Genomic DNA, 23,669 nt, shown 5'->3' with positions numbered 1-23,669 from the left:
GATACTTACTAAAACAATATATGAAAGTAATGCGAAAGTGGCCACTTTCATGAGTAATCACATATAAGTTTTTACTATTTCTTTTCCATATGGGTTATTTGTACAAATTTTTCTCACTCACCTAAAAAACATTTTGTTTTCTTTGAGTCTGAGAAAAATGTGAACATTTGTTGCATCATAAAATGTTGACAGAGGCGATTTACTTGAAATTTTAAATCATGATTTAAAATTCTTTACAAGTTGCCTTCTTCATTTTTTTAAATTCACTTCAGTCTTATTTATATAACACCAAATCACAACCACAGGTGCTGTTTATTGTAAGGTAGAGACCCTATTCCAATACAGATAAAATAGTGAAAACAGGTGAGAGTGGGAAGGAAAAACTCCCTTTTTAGATTCATCAGTATGATTCCATGTGAGTTACTACCATAACTGTTGATAAGCACATTTTTGCATTCAGCTCCCAAAATATGTGCATTTGCATATCCATGTATGTACAATGTAAACAAAACAGGAGCCAGTGTTACCTGTGGTCAACTTCTCCACTGGAAATTTTTAACTTGACTTTACTACCAATACAGAAATGGCACAAATTTCAGTTGAAACTGACCTACCTTAAAATAAAGATTATTCATTTTTTGCATGTTTATTTTTCTTCTTTTTGTTTTTTTTTCTTTTGTTGGTGTTTTCTTCTTGTTTGCTCTGTACCTGTTGCTTTCCTATGTATCAGTGACAGCTACCTGCTTGCATACTATTATCCTCCTTCTCTATGTTCTCTATGTTACTTGTTAAGCACCTTGGCATACTCTTAGGGTTTTTAAGTGTGCTTTATAAATAAAGTTTATTATTATTATTATTATTATTATTATTATTATTATTATTATTGAGAAAATCCATTAAAGCTAGACCAAAATCAGTGAGAAAAAGGTGTGTTTTAAGAGAAGTTAGATTTTTTGAGCTAAGATGAATAATCTGAGTGAATTTGTATAAGAAAAATTAAAAGGTACCATTTTTATATGCATTTCAAATGTACATCTATCCTGGATGTGTAACTTTGGTCTGCAGTACAATTGAGGTTGGAAAGAGAATTTCACCTGTATGGATCAGTATTAAAAATCAGTGGTGTTCAATCAGTTATGTGACAGTATCTTTAGCCACCTGACTCTCCTGTCTGTGCACCACATGCTGCACCATTTATTATTTCTGTAATAGCACTGTAAAATGTCTACCTATTATATTTACTCAGCTGAGCATTAATAATCACTTAATGATCATTCATTTTTAGCCACATTGTGCTTTGTAAGAAAAGACAAACTTCTCTTGTGCTGGTGGTTTATAATGATTGGTTCAGGCATGCTGATCTTGGCTTCTGTCCCATGAGCTCAATAGGATTTGATGTAATCCCAAAGAGCAGAGCGGAGCAGATGGACACACAGGTAAGATCACAGTGGTGTGGGGCTATAATTGGCCTGGCCCTCTGATGGCAAACCCCTTTTACTGGAAGCGATTTGAAACTTTTAATTTGTGCAATCAGATTTCAATTTAAAGTGGCCAAACTCTGTAACTGCTTTCACATCAATCCAACCCAACAGGGCCACTTCTGTTTTTTGTTTTTTTTCACTGTTCAGTACATGTACATGTTACAGTTATCGTGAGGAGACGCAGAATGTCTAGCACATTCATCATATTCTGACTTTTTCATCAAATTAATAAATAAGGAAGGTAATTACAAGATGCACAATTAAAAAAAACAAAAAAACGAGCAGATGGCTGTTTTACAGCTATCACTCTTCCTATCTCGTGTTTTATCAGTCGAATATAAAGCCAGGAGTCAAATCTGTTCTTAACTCAGGTGCACTTTTATCCTGGTCTATGCCTGCTGGTCCACACCTGCTGGTCCACACCTGCTGGTCCACATCCTGAAGTTGTTTCGTGGTGATTATAGATTTTTTTTTCTACTTTCCATGCAACATGTTACTTAAGGGTGAAAAAAATATTCTCAGCTTTATATTTCTATTATAAACAGTGCTTAAATTACTGTGATTTAAAATCTGACCTCTATGAAGCAACACAAGCTAGTGCACTCATGAACTCGTGTGATAGCTGTAATTTTATTTTGTGCTACAGAATGACAACAACATGTGAATTTCATATTGCAGTGCCAACAGAAGCTAACCTGTACCTTTTCAAGATCTCCAAGTAAATTATAACTAAATTATAATTTGAGCAAGTGGCATTCTAGCAGTTTGATTTTTGTATTCAATAATCAATCGTTTGTAGCAATTATTATCTTAAACAGGCTCAAATGTGGCCTATTTAAGACAAACTATTTAACAGTTTGCTCACAGTTTCTAAACACTTGCACAATTTAAACAACGTAGCGGTGAAGCTTGATTATTAAGGATTACTCAGTTTTAGATCCCCTTCTTTCAGCTTACTGTTCTTTTCTGTCCAGATGAGCAAACAGACTAGACACTGGCTAAATGAAGTCTGTGTTTACTCTTCTTGTCTTCAGGTAGCCCATTTCTACTGCTATGCTGATATATTTTCCTTTTTTTTTCTCAAGTGCCAATGTGCAGTTTGAGGAAAGGACAATGACTCACAAAATAAACAACCCTTTGTCGTTGCCTGTGAAGTCATCTTTTGTTTTTAAAAAGAGGGGGAGGAGTAAAACGATCAGTGGATTGGGAATAATTGTTATATTATATGGATGTTATGAGGTGCAAAGGTGGATTTTCTTTAGAGACTGATTAACCCTCACTCAAGACTTATTATCAAGTCTTTACGGAGATTCTGCAGGAGTTGGGTGATGCTTCTGGAATCTACATTCTGTATCTGCAAAGAAACTCTTTGAAAATTAGCAAGTTTAGCCAGCATGCATTCTGCAGCTCCTCCTGTGTAAAAAGACTGAAACTACAGAATTTTTTATTAGAAATACTGCATTTTATATAGGCTTGTAAAACTTTTATCTAGAAGTATCTTGGAAATATTTAAGCAACATTTGCTGATGTTCTGTATCATGTTACTGTCAAGGGTAGCAGTGTATTGGCAGTTCAGGGATTCGTTTCTACAGCAGGGTCAGTCTACAGTTTGCGTATGGAGTTACTTCATCATACAAAGACATAAAGGGTAGGTAACCTCTGGTGTGAAATCTTTAATAGTATGCATGGAATCATTTTCTCGAGCACTGTATTTGTGTTTCCTCCGAGTTTGCACATCAAAGTCTGTTTACAGGTCTTGGGAAGTATTACAGTATTTGTAACCAAAAAAAAGAAAAGCCACATGAAGCCTTTTATGGTTAAAGTGCAAGCTGTGCAAATACCTCAAGTAGTGGGGCCATGTTTAAAAAAAAAACATGGGTGTCGGAGTTAGAAAGATGTGACCTTACCAGATCTCTGCATGAGGATAGTGACTTCAGGCTATTTTAGCTGATACTAATCTTAATGTACATAAATATCCAAAGAAGCTGGGGGTGGCTGAATTGTATTGTGGGTAAAGTGAAGGTCAAATTTTGAAAATGAAGAGTAGTTAGTCTGTTTTTTCTGAACCCGCTTTTTTTAATCTGCCTATCATGAGTTTGATGGTGCCATTCAAATGATGGTTAACTAGTGGAGCTCTCTTTTATGTACAATTTCGCCATTTTGCTGTCTTACTATAAATGTGTTGTTCAAAGGTTACTTGCTGAATTATCTTTGCATGCATGCAAAACAAATGATATGTTCAATTGCCATAGACTTCACTGCTATTTTATACACTAGGAATTTATAGAAGTCAATTCAATTCAGTTTTATTTATACAGCACAACAAGCTTTGCCTCAAGGCACTTTTGAGTGGCCCCGTGCAACAGGACAAGACCTTTGGAGTCTCCCTGCACTATTGAACAGCTCTTTGAGCTCTGTTATGCTTTTCTAAGCAGTTTTTACCATGTTACTGTGGCCCTGTGTGTCCAGGAGAGACCACTGCCATTGGGGAGTGTGATTGCTGGAGTAACTGTGAATGTAATGATGATAAAGTTCAATGTACAACGCCAGGATAATGTTTAATGTCAACTTTCTGTATCCTAATTGTATTTAATGTGGTGTCTTGTGCGATCTGCAGCATTACTTAGCTTACTTAAAAGAACATGTCTAAGGTGTTATTACGGAGAACTGAGCAAGGTGACTTCTTGAAATTAGACTTTGCAAGTATTGGAACAGTGAAAGAAACACATTAGCAGTCAGCTCTTAAAAACTGATACTCCAGAGAAGCATGAAATCCAGCGGTTAACTGGTGTCTCTTTCCACAATGCACGTAGGGAATTAAAGTTCACCCGGTCCTGCACAGTTGGCAAGGTGTGTCTTTTTAATATGGAACCGCGCACCTGTAGAATGACCTTTGCTGCAATGCCAAAAGAAACAGAGACATAATCAGGACGATTTTTGTTTGTTTTTACCTCTGAGTATCCAAATAAAAGGCATTTGATTTCAGGGCAGGAAAGTGATGTGCTGTCTCGAATCATTATTTGTGTCTTTCTGTCATTTGCTGTTTTGTTTTTTTGTTTTGCTTTTTTAAGTGAGTGAGTATGAGAGAGTACTGACTAATTAAAATTTGATAGGATAGTCTGATAGCGCTCCTATCCTCCCCTCTCCGCCATGCGACGCAAAGACCAGAGCAGAGCAGCGGGACATAGCAGAGCAACCACCCGCTAATCCGGGCGCTTTTTGCCGTTGAGATAATTAGATTACGGCGCACCGACGGTGCACCGATCACCATCCCTGCCGCTTGCTGCTCCTGCGGTACTTGCACAGCTACCATAAGACAAATATTCTCTCTCTGACTGCGCATCGCCTCTCTCTTCCTTCAGCTGGTGTCGCTCGGTCCCCCCCCTCTCCCTCTCTTTGGCTGGGAAAGCAAGGGAGAACATTAGAGCACATATACTGTTACTCTGTCTCTCCTACAGAGCTCGTAGTTACCTTGTGACTCCCACACTGGGGACTTAAACTAAAGGAGACTAGAGCAGAGGAAGACTATCTTTACCGCACGAAGGCGAAGAGCATGGCATGAAGAGCATCGCTTCTTTTTCTTCTTCCTCCTTTTCTTTTTCTTTCTTTTTTGTGACTTGAAAATAAACTACTCGATGTTTCTCTCGTCTTGAAGGGACCGACAACGGGATTTTCTTGTTCCCCCCTCAACACACACAAAAGTGGGGTCAGTCCTTAACCGAGGCGGGTGGATGAGTTGTGTGGATGTTATTTCCTGGATTTTTTCCACCGGGCTGTGTGTTACCGCGGCCCAAAGACAGCAACAGTGTGCGGAAAAGTAGATTTGTGTGAAACATATGGCTTCAACGAGGACGACACGGTAAGTCGTACAGTGCATCCAGTCGGAGCCCGTGTTACTTTACTGCCTGAAACATCTCTGACTTATAGTGTGTGTGTGTGTGTGTGTGTGTGTGTGTGTGTGTGTGTGTGTGTGTGTGTGTGTGTGTGTGTGTGTGTGTGTGTGTGTGTGTGCGGTAGTGACTTTAATCACCCAAAGGCACCGCTTCTGTTTCATGTATTTGCTCTGCTCCTGACTGCTGCTTCTATTTCCAGAGCATTATAAACCCACACAGTTCAAACCCCTCCACAAGGTATTTTCTTTCTTTCTTTCTTTTGGGGGTGGGTAGAGATGAAGCAATGCGCGTTTGTGTGGATACAAAACATCCCTTCTGCTACCAAAATTGGGGGGGAGGGTGGGGGTTATAGGCTATAGGCATAATATGACACCTGCAATGAAAAAAGTCCAAAATACAGTATCATAAAGTACTTTGAATACTATGTTTATGGACCAGTGAGAAGATTCGCTGTCCGTGGTGCTGAAACTGGCTGATGGAATTATTAATGCTGGTTTAGTAAACTGACGTCGGCTTTATTCAAGACGACTCTACATATTTGTAAGCACTCCAGAGCTTTAGTCTAGTTCAGATATCACCGAGCTATTGATTATGATTCTCTGGCTGTGATCTTAATAAGAGTAATAGTAAATTTCAGTAATTTCTTTAATGTCACCAGCACCACGCTTGTTTATGGGTATTTTTTTGACGCGATTAAGGTGGATAAAGTGAATTAAGTTGTATTTATGTTGGTCTTGAGGTTAAAAACCTATCTTAACCACGTGGTCTGTAAGTCACTTTCCTAACAGAGCGGCAGTGTCCCCGACACTACCTTGTAAGAGATCGTTCTCATGCCGTCTGAAAGAGTGTAATTTATTTTCAACAAGTAGCGTCCACGCTACAGTACGTGGGCTGTCTGTCGACTGCCTATTGCAGCGGTCCCGTCCAAAGCAGGTTACCTCACAGCAGCCTGTGTGTCTCGGATTATGAAAAGAGAGAGAATCATCCGATTACTTTAAATTACTGCAAGCTGTCACCTCCTCAACACAAAGCAGATAGCGAGGGGAGAAAGTCAGAGGTGGCACGAGCTAGGAGTGATGTAAAGTGTGTGTAACAGGTACAATATGGTTCTGTGGGTTTTTTTTTTTTAATCTTGATTCTTATGTTCCCATAATTGCATAATAAACCTAAACCCATCATATTAACCTTTGTATTATGGGACTCTTGCTCAGTCATGTATGAGAGTGGCTGGCACACACAGGTAGAGGAAGGCAATCAGTAATGACAAAAAACAGAATTGCTGCGGTGCCATTGTGAAGCCAAGTGAGAGGCTGTGTAACAGTGTACTCAGTGGATTATGTGGCATTGCTTTCGTGTGGCTTCCTGTAAATATGCAGACACACAGGCAGGTGTGTGTGTGTGTGTGTGTGTGTGTGTGTGTGTGTGTGTGTGTGTGTGTGTGTGTGAAGAGAGGGTCAGACAGACAGAATGTGTTTTGTGAACCTGGGACCCATCCACTCCTCACCATGTCAAATCCTGTTAGTCACGCTGGATGACAGAGGCACCAGGACTTCGATTTAAATAACTGTGGCTTAGTCCTTGCCTACAAATGGGAGATTTTCTATGAAGTCGTGTTTCACTGTGTGTTTTGTTGTCGTTGAGTTAGTTACTTATTAGTGCAGAACAAGTTTGCTTTAACCTCCTCCACTTCCTTCACCTTTTCTCCCCCAAAAATATTTTTCTTCATTTTTAACTTAGTTATTTTAGTTTAGCACTTGCGCTGTGATCATTAACTTTACATTGCGTTTGCCGTGCTTAAATCATCAAAACTCATGAGAAAGCAACACATATATGAGAAATAAAATGTGTTTACTGCTTAAATCTTCATTCTTACACTGGTCAAAACACGTCATTGTTCTTGTGTTCGAATTAAGGTGTAGAAAAAATTAAGCACAGATTCAATTAAGCAAAATATTTGTTGTCCTAAAAATGTTAATGTGATTTTCACCTTTAGACTTTTTGCTCAAATCCATTTTTGTTTTGCACGTGTCTTCTCAAACTGTTGAGGAAAATAAGCATGTCTTTTCCAAGTAACCTGGACTAGACATTCTGAGTATTTTGTGATTTGACTGACAGAAGCTCTTCTGTGCTGTCAGAGAGACAAAGCTCTGCTGAGTTTAGGGATTATCATTTCAAATCTGGCAATACTTAATTGATGCTTTCCGTCCAGTTTTTGCAGTGGTTCTCAATCCGGGGTCCTTGAGACTCAGAAAATTCAAATGCACCTTCTGGCAAGGTAACTCCTCCTGCTCTGAATCCCAAGGTTCACAATTAGGTGCGCTACATTAGTCGTGCTACTCCCAGTGCTTATCTCGTTCAGTTGTCATGTTTTGACAAGAATGCGCGGTGATGTCATCATATCTAGATCTTACAGTTTTGTTCTTCGGCTCTGTACAGTACTATCCACTGCAATAAAAAAAGTTGATTTTTCACTTGAGCTATTAAAAATGCATTAAATGTCAAAAGTTTGAGAGGAGCTATTAAAAAATCAATAGAAAATGTTTCATATGGTACCAACATGAATTTCACACATGATGAAGCAGAAAGCCAAATGGATCTCAAGAATGTGATCGTCTATGGGAAATGTTTCGGTCTCTGGTGTTTGAGCTTGATACCACCATCTCCAGCAGCTGTTGCTCGCTGTTTGTCAAAGGTCTGTGTTAGAAATGCTGCACCACATTCTTCAGATTAATAGCTTATTAGATTACTGTCATCCATCCAGCCATCCATACATCATACTAACTTTCACATCTATGCACTTGCGGGAGGAAGCTAGAGTACATGTAGAGAACATGCAGACTCTACACAGAAGGGTCTCAGCCAGCCAGTGGATCCAAATCCAAGTCCTTATTGTGAGGCAACAGTACTAACCATTACACCACTGTGCTGCCATTTTTCACCTGGCAGTGTGCCTGAATTTCGTCATTACAGCAGTTGTGAGACCAGTTTGTTGTTTAGTGTTGAACAGGAGGGCAACTGGTTATGCTGATTTCTACACAGTTTCTCATAGGTGTAAGAGCTTTACACTCATATCATTACAGACACCTGGAAATGCTCCACTAACAGTATCACACACTCCAGCAATAATAAAATGCTTAAAAATACTCCGACCCCACCAGCTGTCTTAAATTCACACTTTAACCACAGTTTTGGTCAAAAGGTTTAACACTAAAGTTTCCACTTGTTCATTTAAGATTTCATCACAGACGGTTTTTGACTTTGCACAGCCTACCAACATGTAAATGGTAATTATCTGGAGTTTGGGGATTTTCTGAAGTTTGGGAATTATCTGGACTGATTAAACTGTCACATTCAACTGGGAATGAACGTCTGGGTTTAGCACCCTCATTCGTCGTGCACCTCACCTTTCCCCGTGTCGAAGGATATTTTGGCTCTTAAGTTCAGTTTTCGTAAAGACAGGAGAGTATGCCTCCAAACATCGGTGCATTTTAAAAAGCACCTTTCACGACCTTCACTTAAATGCTCAAAGAGATATTTGCATTTCATTGCAACGTTTCAATCCATGCATCAGCACCGTTTCACTTTTTGTGCCTGACTCACACCACTCCTTAAGGGAGACTAATTCTTAGACTAACACCTGTTCTGCCTACATGTTTCAGCAAACAGAGCAGTTGTATAAGACAGTTGCAGTTACTGCATCGTGATTTCTTACTCTCTTTGATCATAACTGACACAGATAGCAGTGTGACTTAATCATCTGATTTATTTCCAAACAGGGCGTTGTGGGAAGGTTTTGTTTCGTCCCAATTCTTTGCGAGGCCTAGAAGGGCTCAATCTTTTGATTCCCTTTATTAATTTCAACACTAACTATAATTGCAAAAAAAGACTTATTATTATAGTTTTATTTACATCAACACCTCACACTTGTAATATCTGTTCACTCTGCATTTAGCCCAGTCCCCCCCAAGAGGCCAGACTACCTATTAGAAAAATGTCATATTGAATTAGCCACACTTGTGTAAGCAGGCCTGACTATTCATATTGCTGAGATCTGCAGTTTCTATGCGTGTGTAGAGGTATGTGCAGCCTTTGGAGACATTCACCAATTCCTGTGTATATCAAAAGCATATGTTCTCTACCAGATCCTATTAGGGATTGTGTGAATGTGCTATACTCTCTTCAGAGCCTGCGTCTTAACAGTTGAATGGATCCAATTTTTATGTCTACAAATGATTTTTAAATGCACCCCACGATTAAAAGAGCTTGTCTGACAGGACTCATTTTCAGTGCTTCTTTCAAACACAGTTGTTTGCTGGGATGTATTATATATTTGGCATAATGCACACAATAAGCTGTTATAGATATAGTCTCTCTGATATAGTCTGACATCTGCACACATGAGTAGTTGCAGCAAATCTAAACCATTTTTGGTTTATTCGCCACACTTAATTAGGTACAATTCTTCAACTGCTCCTCAAGAAAAATGTTTAATCAGGCAATCACATGGCAGCAACTCTGCATTTAGATATGTAGACATGGTCAAGACGACCTGCTGAAGTTCAAACCAAGCATCAAAATGAAGAAGGATGATTTAAGTGACTTTGAATGCAGCATGGCTGTCGGTGCCAGACTGGCTGGTCTGAGTATTTCAGAAACTGCTGATTTACTGGGATTTTCCCCCACAGCCATTGCTGAGGTTTACAGAGAATGATCCAAAAAAAAAAAAGAAAAAGCATCCAGCTGGAGTTCTCTGGGCAAAATGCTTTATTGATGCCAGACATATGAGGAGAATAACCAGACTTTGAGCTAATAGGAAGGCGACACTAACTCAAATTACTACATGTACATACCAAGGTATGCAGAAGAGCATATTTGAATACACAGCATGTTGAAGCAGATGGGTTACAGCAGCAGAACTGCACACCACTCCTGTCAAAACAGGAAGAACAGGAAACTGAGGCTTACTTCACTCAAGCTGAACAACAGAATACTGAAAAAACCTTTCTCTGATATACAGAGTCTCAATGTCTCCTGCCACATTAGAATGGTACGGTTATAACAACAACAATGCCTTTTATCAAATGTTCAGGCTGCTGCTGGTGTAATGGTGTTCGGGATATTTCCTTGGCACACTTTAGGCCCCATAGTTCCAACTGAGAATCAAATGCCACATCCTACCTGAATGTCCCTTTGTGACCACAATGTAATAATCTGATGGCTGCGTGAATAACACGCCATGTCACAAAACTCAAATAATTTCAAACTGGTTTCTTGAAAATGGCAATAGGTTCACTGTGGCCTCCACAGTCACCAGATCTCAATCCAACAGAGCACCTTCAGGTATGAAAGGGAGATTTACATGGATGTGTTACTGCAAATTGGCAGAAGCTGCGTGATGCTGTTGTGTCAATATGGATCAAAGTCTTTAGGGAATGTTTCAAGTACCTTGTTGAATTTGTGCCACAAAGAATTAAAGCACTTCTGAACACAAAGAGGTTCTGAATCAGCACTAGCAAGGTGTACCTAATAAAGTGGACAGCGAGTGTATATTATCACATTCTTTTTTTTCTAAGAAAGAAATAGCTATTTATGATTTCAGACAGTTCTAACAGATCTACAACAGTTAATTGCTGTGCAGTCAGCGGAGAATACAGAAAACAGAGAAAACAGTGCTGCCGCACGCTTATGAAGAAGTCAAACGTGGTGCCCAACATAATGAAATGCATATTGGATGCCAGTCTATTCTGTGAATGTTTTATTTATTCACAGCAATAAAGACAAAGACGCAAGCAAGAGTTTACTTGAGCTTGTTTGCTTTATTCTTATGTGGGCACTTCACACTGGGTAAAGTTTTGCCTGACTTCAATTGTTATGCTCCGGCTTCAGTGCAGATGTGCTGATCCTTATTGACATTTTGTTATTCTGTCTGAAAGATTGAGTTTATATTCAACAATACAACCAAGCTGATTGTGCCTAACAGGATTATCTGCCAGCTTGCCAAAACACTGCCTGGAATCTGCATATCTGGCAACGCAGGCAGGAGAAACAAAGAGGCAAATTAGCAAAAGCTGTCGAACTTATTTTCTTTGTGGCCAAATTTTCATTTTGTTTATTACTTATGAAGGGTGTTGCAAATTTGATTGAACTGTGCAAAACAAGCAACCACTTTTAATAATTCTAACAGGCAAGGGTCTTTTTTTTAAGCAAAACAAAACACAAACAAAAAGAGTAAAGAAAAGGAAAAACAAGCCAAGTGAATTCAGATGTAGTTGTTGTTATGCTTACCTTAATGTCCCACCCCAGATATCAGTTCCCACAAGACTTGCAATTTCTTAAACTGGGTCAAAAATTAGTTTTTAGTTGTTGGTTATGGATTCCTGCACTTGCAACTTTACTAGTGTGAGTCTCAGGGTGAGATTAAATAAAACTAATTTTAATCCTGTGTGGTAAAAGTTCTGAGAACCCCTTGCCCCAGTTTAATACCCTGAGTAGCTTTCTATCTGATCAGGGGCTCCTAAAGCTCTCCAGTCCTGGACGAAATTTAGAGAGAATTTGTCAATGAATCTTAGATATGGTAGACACGGTACAATGTTTCCAACGTGGATTCACCACCTCTGGTGTGGATACTTACTCATAATTTGACATATTGATCCAATGATACATGGCCAACAACAGTTAGTTCAATAGCAATATTTTTAGTGTAGCGTGGATGAGATTTTAAAAATAGGACATAACCAATGGGCAATGACTTAATGAAGTACCAGCCTTTCACCCATGTTGCATCCACCTAGGGCAGCATCCTTTTTCATCAGTGTTCTCAAAACACAGCTGCAGCAGTTATTTGAGGTCAGAATCCCATTTATTTCTGAGTCTAACAGCATCTCAGGGACAACATGAAGATTTTAGTGTAAATCCCATTCACATTAATGTAAATGGACACCATATAGACAAGACTGAGAGGTAATATCGATAAAATGATTATTTCTCACAGGAAATAGTATAAAAGAAATGGGCTCCTGGATATAAATCCATATATAAGGGATTAAATTATCACCATTTGGTAAACCTAATTGCAGAGAGTCAGGTTTGCAGCTTCTTTGCATAAACCCTGACAGTGAGCAGACATACCTGACAGGATGCTCAATAGTGAGTTAATTACAAAATGATATATTTACACCTTCTATTGTTAACATGCAGTTACATTCATAGCTGTTCCAGTCAATATTTTGATTTGGGCAAAAAGATAAAATGACTGAAGTGTCACTGGTGGTGACAAATGCAAAGAGCATTTTATAGAAACATTGCAGCTTTCCAGAGCATCTTAGACTTAAACTTATTGCTGTGGTTTTTCAGACCTTACCTTTGTAATCGATGTTCATTTCAGGAGCAGCAGCTGGCTATTTTGAGTGAAAAAACAGAAGACTTCATTCTGTCTGCTCAACACCACATGGCACAAAGACGTAATAAGCAATCAGAGTAAATCAGTTACATGTTTGTGAGGGTGGAGACCAAAAGTAAGCAAAAAAAATGAAGTTCACACTTGGCCAGAAACTTGGCACAAAGTTGCAGGATACAAAGGTGAGTATTTAGGGTCTACTTTTAAAGGCCACAGCATGAAATGTGTTATTTGTGACGTGCAGTGTTGGTAAGGTTACTTTTAAAATGTATTCCATTACAGAATACAGAATACATGCCCCAAAATGTATTCTGTAACGTATTCCGTTACGTTACTCAATGAGAGTAACGTATTCTGAATACTTTGGATTACTTAATATATTATCATGCTTTTTACAACTACGTGAATGTACTATTGCTGTGATTTATTACTGTTACTGAAGGTTCGCGGCTCCGAACCGTAGTAAAGGGACCGCTGACTGATACAGCGGGTTCCGTGTTGGGCTCGTAGCCGAAAAATAGCTTTACTTTGTTGTGTGGGTCAACTTTGCTTGCGAGAGACAGAGAGAGGCGTTGAAAGGCTGCTCCAACGGAACTTATTGTTTCGGAGGAAAACACGAACACGGTGTACAGTCGAGTCTTAATAGCTTACTTACAACTGGGCTCGTCAGGCACTCTTCTTGGCTGCAGTGGTTATTATTATATTTACATGCTTCCAGCTCCCGTTTTTGCTCGATGACAACTCGTAGTTTTCCACTCGCCTTTTTCTCCCTCCTCGCGCTCACAGACACATAACGGGTATGGCAGTCCATTCACCCTGCAGCACGGACTACACTGCCCATGATGCTACATTCTTTAGAGCATTCTGTAGCATTCTGCCTATTAGCTTAGCACAACAACAACAACAACGAAAAGGCGCTCTCTCACCCAGGAAACACTAGAGAGAGAGCGTCACCCTGTAACCATGACAACCGTAACGCTGCCATCTGGAACAATAGAACGTAGCTGTCAAACAAAACCAAACAGTCCTGACCCGCGACAATATGAAACAGGAAAGTACCGCCGTGTAATACATTTATTTCAACAAAGTAACTGTATTCTGAATACCACCTTTTTAAACGGTAACTGTAACGGAATACAGTTACTCATATTTTGTATTTTAAATACGTAACGGCGGTACATGTATTCCGTTACTCCCCAACACTGGTGACGTGAGATTAATATTCGTAATATCACAGAGATCTATGCCTTAGTGTAATTCATGTAGCGTTCATCCTCTGATAACTGCTTTTTAGGCAGTGGGGAGAGGACGAACAAGTAGAGAACAACACATCTTTACATAACAGCACTGTAAACTTAGATTTCTGGAAGCTAATGAAACTCCAACAGTTACAAAAGCCGTTGTGGTCACTGGTTAGTTGTTAACTGTATCCGTTTTAGATGCTGAGCATACTTATTTGTTTTCTGGGGGTTTGCTGCAAATATCTGCCTGCTGCAGTTGAAAATAACTATAAGGGTGGTGAGAGTAACAGAAAATTTGTGGACGGTTAAACAGTGATCCTTTAAATATTGTCTGTAAGCATAGGAAATACTTTCTTTTACTCAGGCATCTGGAGATAAATAATTCAACAGCTATGCATTCCCTTCCAAACATAACCCTCTGCTGTGCCTCAGATACTCTTTTAGCTCTTCTGTAGAGTGAAGGATATGTATTCATGTATTATTATAATTACATGCTGTATAGGATGTGTTATTTATTACAAGGCATACACTTCATCGATAATAGGTAATATATATAAAGTCTTGCTTTTTCCGAGAATTTGCTGCATTTGGACGGTCACAGATGATCGCGCTGGAAAGTTAGCATTTCTCATTTAAGATCTGAAGATGCTCTGGGGCTGTAGAGTGATACACTCCAGAGTGGCAGTCAATTTTAGCGCACACACACGTCTGCAAAAAAAAAGTAATTGACATAAATAAAACAAAGCACAAGGTCTGAGTGAGATTTGATTTATTTATGCATTTATTTGTGATTAATTTGCTGTTTTCTGTGTGTCAGGGACAGAATACACAACCATCTGCAACAATAGAGAGTGTTTTTGTGTATGCGTGTGTGGGCGTCTGTGTGTTCGCGGCCACATGCTAAGCCACAGAAGGTTTCCAGTGTTAAGTCTCCCCTCTGGCTCTGTGAGAAAGAGAAGGAGGGAGATTACAGTGCCTATTGCCAACTTCAAAGTGTCTACTGGTGTTGTGCCAGGTCAGCATGTTTACACAGGAGAATTGGTGTTGGGACACACAGGATCATAGGCACACACACACACACACAGTCTTCTGCATGCACATGTGTAGACACACCTTATCGCCTGCTCTGGCTCCTGAACATGCACGCACACACAACGCGCACACTGCCCAGAGTGTATTGGTCTTATCAGTGGTCCCAGTGAGTTAGGGGAGGCATTTAATCAGGGTCAGCGCACAGCTCTTGGCATCAAACTGATTCCACCATCTCTCTCTCTCTCTCTTCCTCCTCTCTTCCATGTCTTTTTTTTTCTCACTGCTCACTCTACTTTTCGTGTAGTCGGCTAAATATTGCCCAGCAACAAAGTTTTGTTCCGAAAAAGTTAAAACTGGATCACAGGAGGCTTCAAAATAGTTTCACTTTTCATAAACTTTTCCAGCTACTTTTGAAAACATTGTAATACTGTTGCCGCCTTCACAGTTACTCATTTGGACCTGTGTGGTAAATAAAGTGGTTTGAGTTAAATCAATAGTTAGACATTCTGGGAATTGCACACATTTGCTTCTGCTGGTGGAGTGTTAGCTGAAAGGGCACAACATAACAGATGGAAATGGAGGTCCAGCTAACCTGGATCTGTCCAACACGTACACCTAAAGAGACCAGCTATTAAATCACAGCCGACATAAAAATAGATAAAACCTTTTTTAATCCCACGTGTGTATATAGACTGGATTTGGCCCCCTTTTATCTTCAGATCTGCATTAATTCTTCATGGCATAGATTCAACAAGGTAATGGAAACATTCCTCAGAGATTTGGTCCGTATTGACGTGATAGCAATTGCTGCACGTTTGCACATCCATGATATCTCCCATTAAACCACATCCCTAAAGCTGCTCTATTTGACTGAGATCTAGTGACTGTAGAGGCCATTTGATTGAACCAATTAGAGATTATTTGAGGTTTGAGGCTTTGCACATCATCCTTCTGGAAGCAGCCATCACATGGGTACACTGTGGTTCCATTGTGTCATGAGTTCTCAGAATTGGCTCCCTGAGCAAAAGAATGACAACACCACGGGACGCAAGTTTGATACCATCATGGGGAAGCTCGCGGTTCTCCAACGGGAGATTGAGAGACCAGTGTCGGAGTGTTAAAGAACAGCTTTGAAATTCTCATGAGTTGTTTGCAAAAGAAAAATCACCATCATAATCCAGCTACCCCTTCGGCGCCAGCTGTGGGCTCAAGGCTGGAGCCGAACAAAAACTCCCTGATAACGACTGTGTTGAGTCTGTTCCTTCCCATTCCATGCAAGGCCACCTGGGTTGGCTGGAAGACTGTTTACTTAGCCTAGCAGGGCGAAGGACACTGTCTCAGCTGAACTATGGATGCGCACACACATACATATACTGATACTGATAAGCACTCACTAACGCATCACCCTCCCTATCCAACGCCACCTCCAACGCTTACCTCTTCTCTGATGTGGACATCGGGTCAGCTGGAGGCGCAGCTGGAGGCGCAGTCGAAGATTACAGCAGTCCCAGATCAGATGTACACACTGGAACACTTTCCCATGTTGCTTGTCTGTGTTTATTGTGCTATGGTGTGTTGATACCTGTGCATTCCTGTATTATCCCTTTGTGTTACACATTTCGATGTTTTTTTCCTCGCTACTTAGCCTGACCTGTCTCCCCAGTGTGATGTTTGTGTATTGTATGTACGGTCGGCAAGGTCTGTCATCTCGGTTGTGGGCAAAAGACCTGCAACTGACAAATAAAGGCTATCTCATCTCATCTCATCATCTCAAAGGGCACATTTAACAACACTCAGTTGGTACTGAGGGGCTGAAAGTGTGCCAAGAAATGATCCCTCAACCATTACACCTCTGCCACAAGCTCAAACCATTGTTACAAGGCAGAATGGATCCATGCTTTCATATTGTTCCGAATTCTGCAATCAGTACGCAGGCTCCTCAGACCAGGCAACATTTTTCCAATCTTCAGCTGAGCCTGTGTGAATTGTAGCCTCAGCTGCACCTGGGGCGCTTCATCTGCTTTAAGGTCTGACATGTTGTGCATTCTGAAATGCTCTTCTGTCTAAGTTAGTTGTAATTACCTTCTTGTAAGCTCAAAGTAGTTTGGCAATTCTCCTGTGATCTCTCTCATCAGCAAGACATTTTTGCCCAGAGAGCTGCCGCTCACTGGATATTTTGTTTCTTGGAGAAATGAATGCATGAGAAAATCCCAATAGATCCGTGTTTTCTGAAATACCAACAGTCATGCTACACTCATAGTCACTTAAATCAAGTTTCGCCCCTATTCTGGTGCCTCTGCTGGATGTGTTGGCAATAGGTTCAAATCATGGGCCAGGGTATGTGACTAGTAAGGGTCCCCAGGCGAGACCCTCAACCACGTTGAGGAACCAGGACATGCTGATGACAAATGGACTGAGAACATGGAATTGATGTGCTTCACATTGCAGGATGAATTTTAATAATTTAGGAGTTGGAATTTTCCTTTGTTGAGAAAACAAATAAAAACACAAAGAAGTTGAAATAAGCTTGGCAATCTTTATTCAGTACCGAATCTTACAGATTCTTACCGGTGATTTAATTAGAATAGTTTAACATTTTAAATTACTTCTACAATATTTTAAGGTCAAGGAAAGAGAATTTGTGCGAAGTAATACACAAGAACATAAATTGACAAATTGTGGAAATATTCATATTAAATGCCAGTTTTGGAGACTTGACATCAAGCTTAAATATGCAGCGACTTCTTAAAATCCTTGCAGTTTGAAGGTTGCGGACCTTTTGTTTAGTCCCTTACTGCTAAAAGTCCCCACATTCCAGATTACAAAACATCTTGTTGAGAATTAACATATCTTTACATAATAACGTATTATAATGAGTAGCTTCAACTGAGCCTCATTCAGGCTTTTCTTGAAAGACAATATATGGCACGACTGAGCATCAAGTGGAATCCTAGACAAGCAGTAAGATTTTAGTAGGATCAGCAGACTGTTATCTGAACCGTGCTGTCGGCTGTGTCGTGTCAAACTGGGGCAATACTCTCTTTGTTTTCACGACATAAAAAGATAGTGGCTTTATTTGTTTTCCTTTTTTCAGAGCATTAGCAACTTAATGTTCTTTGATGTACAGGAGCTGATGCATGTTTGATGAACACGCTGTGACTAAGAAGATAATTGAAAACGCAAACGCTTAGTTTGCCACCTATTTCCCTCCAACAGTTTCCTTCTCTGTGATTTTCTCCTGCTCCCTTTCCCACAACCTAAAACCGACCGAAAACTTTACGACCAATTATTTTCACCCATTCACCCGTGTGCTCTCCCCCATCCATTCTTCATTCTCCCCGCTGTTGTTAATATTTAACAAAGCTATCAGATTTGAAGTGTATTGAAGGTGGTAAGTGTTTCTCTGTTGCTATCCAGTGTAATACTCATGACCTTGTTTTTCAAAGCAAGCAGTTGAGGGGTTTTTAAAATGTTCATGGAGACAACAGCACTTTTGCATTATTGTTGACTTAATTGTTTTTCACTTGTTTGTCAAGTGTTTAGTGTAAATATTCTCACAAATTATTTAATATCAAAACTCTCTGATGGGAATAAACCAAGGATCCGAATCTTCTTTAACACACTGTAACATATAACAACGCAGGATCTGCTTTCACCAGCTGGAATCACTGGATTACACATTTGCTAATTTATTCAGTCACTTCATTAATAAGTTATGAAATAATGACTGAAACAGAGCTTTGCGCCCAAGTCCCGTGTATGCCGATCATCGCTCTGCAAATCATTGGATCAGCAGCGTTGCAGCTAGACTCAGGTGACAACGTTTAAGCAGTGTTGGCAGCTGTGGATTGCGTGCAAGCCTGTTCCAGGGCAGTATGTCAGGTCTGCACAGCGAGGGTAGGAATTAGTTCACTAGGCTGACAGAGGCAGGTTATATAAGTCTGAAATTTTAATGTAGGGAATTCAGTGAGAATGGAGAGCCCTGGTCGGAGCTAACAGTGGTATGGGTTTGACTCCACGCCAGCTACTTGCAAGAACGTGTTATAAATGTGTCCATTACTCCTGAATACCTGCTGTTAACAAAAATAGACCAAAGTAGACTTGAAGTGAATGAATTTAGAATTTTCAGGGAAACATGTAGCCTATTAAAATGCAACACTGCAGACAGAGAAGAATTCCAACCCACATTTTTTTCCATCATAGATGTCTGTCACAGTCCAGTAGACATTTCCTTGTGATAGATGTCATTCCATGTATGCCCTACAATAAATGAGTGACAGTGGTTTCCTTCCTACAGACTCCCATTTTACAGGCTATAAATTTATGCTAGCTGTTTAGCTTTTTTGTCTTCAATTACTTACCAAAAGTAGTTTATAAATACATTTCAGAGTCTCACTTTAAACTCATCATTTTGGTTTTATACACAATGTTTTCAGACTTAAATAAAGAAAAACATAAAAATATACAATTTATTAAATTAAGGGAAACAAAAACGGAAAACCAAAACAATCGACTCTTCTTCTTGTTTTTAGCAGTGAATAGGGACACTGAACAATTAGCTACAGTATAAAGCAGGTACCACTTTTGAATGTTTAAATGTTTAATATCTCATTTTGGAACCCAACCAGCGCACGTCTATGTGGTGCTTCTGTTGCAAGCTCACTCATTGTTAGCTGGAGTTTTTCACACAAAAAAAAGTATCTGACTGAGGGAAATTGAACCTACTATGACATTAGAGGTGAAATCAACCACATTAAATGAGATGTGAGATTTATTGCCACCCGTACAGTTATGTGACTGTGAAATAATTGAGGAGAAGGGAGGTGAAGGCTATCTGACTGATCAGCCATGGTCACTAGTGGCAGCACAATCTGTCATAGTTAACACCTACTTACTCCATGTTAACCACGGGGCATGCCTCATTATTCACTCCCTCACATGTGAGAGGCAACATGTGAATACATCAGCACATGCACTATTACTATGCTCCGTTGTGTGATGCATTGCAAAGATCTGCCCAGGAAGAGAAAAGGAAAAAAATTATGAAGGCTTAAAGAAAGACAGGAAATAAATGTTCAGTCCACTAATAAGGAGCTATAGGCTTCATATTTTGATGTAGAGCAAAGACACAGGAGTGGTTATGGCTATACTGACACATTGTTTAGCTCACCAGTGATGATTTTTTTTTTAATTTCAGTACAAGATGAAATATGTATGGGGTTGTTTGGTAAGGGTGTCAATCATGAGCAATAACAAACTCTCTTTCAGGACAGCTCTAGCAGCATCCAAGTAGTCGTAATAACTTTAAACCCAATTAGGCAGCGGAGCTTAACCTCCCTCCTCCACCCTTTAGACATGCCCATGCCTGCAGGGATCACTGACAGACAGACAGACAGCTTGTAGTTAAGTTTAAAAAGATCTGAAAATGTGCAAGCAGTGGCATGCAATTCAGTTAAATTAAATTAAATTATTCATATATCGCCAATTTACAACAGCAGTTACCTCAAAGTTCTTCATGTTATAAGGTAAAGAATCCCAGTAATCGCATGACACCTTATCAGTGAGCTTGTGGTGACAGCGGGAAGGAAGAACTCCTTTTTTTTTACTCCCTTTTTATAGGAACCAGACCCAGGGAGGAGCACCCATCCACCCTGACTGGGTGGGGGTGAGGGGAGGGAGAAGAGAGCAGAGAGAGACAAAAGGCAAACTATAGCAAAGCGAGGCAGAGTTTATTCATTGTTAATGATTAAATACAGTAGTGGTGTATGAACCACTTTTTTGCAGTTCATATTAGTTCAACAACCACACAATGATTGTGTCTGTTCAAGAGGTGGGTGTTTGTCATGAAGGACTCGTACTATCTTTCTAGCCACATGGGTTTTGATTGTGCTTAATGCAACCAGCAGTTTGTCTGGGTCCTTTTCAGTACCACAGTGTCAGGTTCTTGTTTTAAGTTTGTTAAATTTGGCTTCCTCTTTCGTCACAGACTCTTGTATTTATAGTGTTCTCATTTCCTTGTTTTCCCATTGCATTACTGTATTTACTCACTGTATTGTATGTTGTTGCTGCTGTGTGGGTTTTTTATTTTACATCCTGTTTTATTTTGGCAATGCCTTTCCTTCGTTTTGTCCCCTGTGCTTTTAATTCCTGTCTTTGAAATTCTAGCCACCAAATTGCAGTCTGTATTTGTTGCCATCTTGTCTACAGACAGAAAGAGTGACAGTAAAACTTAAAAAAAAGTGCAATACAACATTGCTAGGGACCAAAGCAATAGCAGGAAGGCTATACATGTTTGTAACCAATCATCCAGTAAGGAAATGCACATTTTACCCTGGTAACCAGTGGTTTCTGGGGTCAGTTTAAAGACTTGTGTTGCTGAGGACTAACTCTATGACTAGAACCACCAAAATGCTATAATGGTTTCAAAACACGAGTCCACAAACCAGCGAGTAAATGCATGAATTACACTGACATACAATCTGTGGCAATAACTGCCTTGAGGTCATTAGTTAACAGCATCTGTCTGTCAAGCACCTGGTGGGTGAACTGCCACACCTGCTCGTCCTGTGCACTTACTTTGCACCACAATGGCAAGATAAAGGGTTTCCTATGCCTTCTGAGCCACTTCTTAAGAATACAGGAGCAGACGGAGAAACATGACTTAGCCAGCCAGCCGAGAGCTGTTTTCCTATTGAAAAAGCAAGAGAAAATAACTTAAAGGGATTAATTTTATTAAGAGGCCCTATATGCAACCAGACCTTGGAAGATGTGACAAAACATACTCAGTGAACGACTCACTGGTTGTGCTATGTGGAATTAATACATTGGATATGTGGCTAAATTGTCCTCAGCTGACTTCACTTCCCTCATTGGATCTCTTAGTGCCCACTAATTTAAACTGGTCTTGCTTTACCACCTCTGCTGTATTTAAATAATTCAAGACTGCAAATAATATTGCTGGTATAGTGTTACTAATATATAGTATAATTAAAAGAAACACTTATGTTTATACCTTGCTGCTTTTTAATGCTTTAGTGCATAATTACCCTGTAAAATGTGACACACATATATTTGCTACTTTTCTTGCTTTCTTTTATCTTGAATCTTTTATTCTGTTCCTCGTTTAAGTTACCATATTTATTTTGTCATCTTTTCTCTTTTCATCTTTTCATTCTCAGTTGGCTTCCATGCAAACTTGCTTTTCATTTTCTTCTTCTGTTTGCACTTCCAGCCCCTCTCTGCTGTCTGGCTTTGTCAATTTGTTGTATATTCACAAATGTTGTTCTGCATTGCCCATTTCCTTCTTTTTCCTTCTGGGTTGACACAACTAATCGATACATATATTTCCGCAGCCTACATTTTGTTTTATTGTGCTTTCCACGAGCTCAGCAATAGTAGACTGATTACATCTAGAAAAGGAAAACCCTTTGAGGCAGATGCAAACAAATTCTACAAATTGCTTCATTCATTTGGTAGCACTTGAGGTAATGTTACTGCAACAAGTGTCAGTTTTTGTTGACATGAATACATGGCAGTGTAATCCTATCTTTTAGTATTCTGGCTCCAATACTGCTTCAAGTGCCACTGAAAATATAAAAATTGCAACTTGAGTACAGATGAAACCCCACAAAGCAGCAGAAGACAAACTTGAAAGCCTTATAATGAGAGTTTGCAGTGAGAGTTTGCTCAAAGGTGGCATTAAGAGAGCATTAAAACATCTCACTGCTATACAAACAGTTAGCTAGCTTTAACTAGCAATAAAAGGAAAACTTTATTGCATTTTTACATTTTCCTTATTTACTTATAAACTTATTTATTGGGCTATGTTCCTGCCTTTGTTTATCTTTTCTGTTCTTGTTTGAGTAGAAGCCTTTTGGCTACGAGTATTTTTATTCTACTCAGACAGAACTTTGTTACCCTGGATAATAAAAGGAGCATGGAACTGCACTGCTCATTGAAAGAGGAGTGAAAGAAGCCATCCATGTCCACTGTGAATGGCCCTCTTTGAACAGAGGCGGTGGCTTACGCCCACTCACATCCTGGGCCATCTGACCTCAGGAAATCACGTGTTAGGGTGGGGCCAGGTTTCATAATGGGTTTACCCAAAACCTTGGCTGATTGTGACCTACACCCATTTTCACACCTTAGCTCATGTGATTAGGTAGAGCAGGGGTGTCAAACTCAAATACACAGTGGGCCAAAATTCAAAACTGGAACAAAGTCGCGGGCTAACTCTAATATTTATTGAAATATATTTATTCCTCCAGATATAAGAATGAATCTTTTCTTTTGGACTCAAACACGTTTTGCTGAAAAACTGAATATGGAACAAGCAAAGCTTAATACTAAACAATATATATATTAGCTGTATAATACCAGTAGGCCAGCTCTAATAATAATTTGGTATGGCTTCGCGGGCCAAATGTAATTAGGCCCGCGGGCCAGAGTTTGACACCTATGAGGTAGAGGATCAATAGGGCATTCATGACCCTGCTGGGGACACTCCCATAGGGCTTAAAATCTGCGACTCTTCACCGATCACTCTTAGAACTGAAGAAGCTTCTCGGATGAGAGGTGAAACGTCTTCAAGGAAACTTAAAGAAGTCCAGATTCTTTTCTTTCCAAG

The 23,669-nt window shown here is 39.7% G+C and overlaps 1 protein-coding gene across 3 annotated transcripts in view; it reads left to right on the top strand.

Annotated features, from left to right (window-relative positions):
* Window positions 1-4,639: 4,639 nt before the first annotated feature.
* LOC102303649 (protocadherin-15) overlaps window positions 4,640-23,669 on the top strand; it is a 243,512-nt gene continuing 224,482 nt past the window's right edge. For all 3 annotated transcript variants that reach the window (XM_005928144.2, XM_005928143.2, XM_042223310.1), the window contains exon 1: window positions 4,640-5,340. The gene's annotated coding sequence lies outside the window, so the exon portion shown is untranslated. The remainder of the gene's footprint in view (window positions 5,341-23,669) is intronic.

Source organism: Haplochromis burtoni, unplaced genomic scaffold (assembly GCF_018398535.1).
Source record: "Haplochromis burtoni strain Fernald_Lab_line unplaced genomic scaffold, NCSU_Asbu1 Contig_108, whole genome shotgun sequence".
Taxonomy (NCBI): Eukaryota; Metazoa; Chordata; class Actinopteri; order Cichliformes; family Cichlidae; genus Haplochromis; species Haplochromis burtoni.
This window is presented reverse-complemented; position numbering and strand designations above follow the sequence as displayed.